This window comes from Podarcis pityusensis, assembly GCF_964106645.2.
Source record: "Podarcis pityusensis genome assembly, chromosome: 1".
In the NCBI taxonomy this organism is placed as follows: domain Eukaryota; kingdom Metazoa; phylum Chordata; class Lepidosauria; order Squamata; family Lacertidae; genus Podarcis; species Podarcis pityusensis.
The window spans coordinates 42,494,900-42,497,031 of NC_138028.1; positions in this window are offsets into that span (position 1 = coordinate 42,494,900).

Consider the following 2,132-nt stretch of genomic DNA (forward strand, 5'->3'; position numbering starts at 1 on the left):
ATCAGTATGGAAAATAATTTTAAGATCTCTTTTCCAATGAAACACTTGCAATGGAATAGCAGTTTTAAAATATAGCAGCAGTTAATGCAGCATAAGAGATAGCAAGGACTGAAAACAGGAAGTATTTGATTTTGCTGGGGCCCTTCGTATGTAAGATGGACTGAATAGTAGGTCCAGCAGCAGCGGACTTCTCCAGTGCCTGTCAACTGTTTTATTTAATTGATACAATATCCATCACCATCCTCTTTGGTAGAGCTCCTAATATCACATTTACTTTCTAGCTTATCAGAACTGGAATCCAGACTTCTTTGTTTAATGCTTGTACTCAGCCTTGTTCTAATGAAGCAATGATGGAGTCCTCTGAGCATATACAAAGTATTTTTCACCAGTGGTTTACTGTAGCAAGTCCTGACATATCAAGGGTTATCGGGTGGGGTTTGCAGACCAGAGGCTCAAATCCAAAGTATCTCTTAAGATGAAATACTGCCAACAAATACTGGAGCTTTTTCTCTTTTTTTACAAGGGTATGCATTTCTTTTATTATACTTATGTCTCCCTCTTCCTTCAAGGATTTTGGAGAGAGTTACATGAAGCTTCTAGTAGGGCCATCCAGACACTTTCCAGGGTGAAACCTGCTTAACTTTAACAATAGAAACAGCATTGTCTTCTGCTGGTCATTTCATGGAGGATTTCAGAACTTTATTATTGTGATTTTCTAACTTCTGAAATGTTGGTTTTTTTGTTGGAAGATGCTGTTGGATAATTAAAGCATACCTTATATAAAAAAAACCATGTGAAAATGAACTTTCTGGACCATAGAGAGATTTTGAAATTGAATCTTTCAAGCACCTCCGGTTGCAAATTTCCACAGGACTTGACTCCAATGGCTCGTGCAAGCCCATACTGTGAACTCTTTGTGTTCCCATCACAGCATGTTCACAGAGTGGCTGGAATTGTGAATGAACAGCAGCACTCCACACTGCAACACCTTGTTGCAGGTTTTACGTGTAAATATTTTGAAGCAGTTATTTGGGAATAATAAATAAATAAATAAATAAATAAATAAATAAAACTGCTCCCATCTGGTTGGGTTTCCCCAGCCACTCTGGGCGGCTTCCAACAAGAGATTAAAAATACATTAAAACATCAGTCATTAAAAACTTCCCTAAACAGAGCTGCCTTCAGATGTCTTCTAAACATCAGATAGTTGTTTATTTCTTTGACATCTGATGGGAGGGCGTTCCACAGGGCAAGCGCTACTACTGAGAAGGCCCTCTGTCTGATTCCTTGTAACCTCACTTCTCGCAATGAGGGAACCGCCAGAAGGCCCTCGGCGCTGGACCTCAGTGAATGATGGGGGTGGAGACGCTCCTTCAGGTATACTGGGCCATGGCCGTTTAGGGCTTTAAAGGTCAGCACCAACACTTTGAATTGCGCTCGGAAACGTACTGGGAAGGAGCTGGATGCCACAGGAAAGGAAAACCCACCATTTATCATAGAATTGTAAAGTTGGAAGAGATCCCAAGGGTCATCTAGTCCATCCTCCAGGAATCTCAGCTACATGACAGATCACCTTCCAACCTCTGCTAAAAAATGTCTTTAAGAAAGGAGAGTCCACATCTTCCCAACAGAGTCTGTTCCACTGTTCAAATAGTTCTTGCCATCAGAAAGTTCTCCTGATGTATAATCTCCTTTCCTGTAACTTGACTCATGCTGGCAGAAGTTGCATTTTTCCATGTCAAAAGGTCCCACGGTCAACCCCTGGCATCTCAAGGTATTGCTGGGATTGTCCTCTATCTGAAACTCTGGAGAGCTGCTGCCAGCCAGTGTACAGAGCTGGTTGCACCAATAGTCTTCCTTGGTATAAATCAGCTTCCTGTGTTCCTTCCCATGATCCTGAGCACCAGTTGGATTTCTGCTTGTCTTCTCTGAAGGCATAGAATAGCCTTCCCCAGCATGGAGCTCTCCAGATGTTTGGGACTACAACCCTAATGAGACCCATCCAGTACAGCTGTAATATTCACCGGTACCGTATTATGACAATCAGAGACCCAAGGCCACAGCCCTGTTGGATTGTTCAATAATAAACCAAGTGCAGGATAGTCTTGGCTGTTCTGCAACGTTGCCGTGAA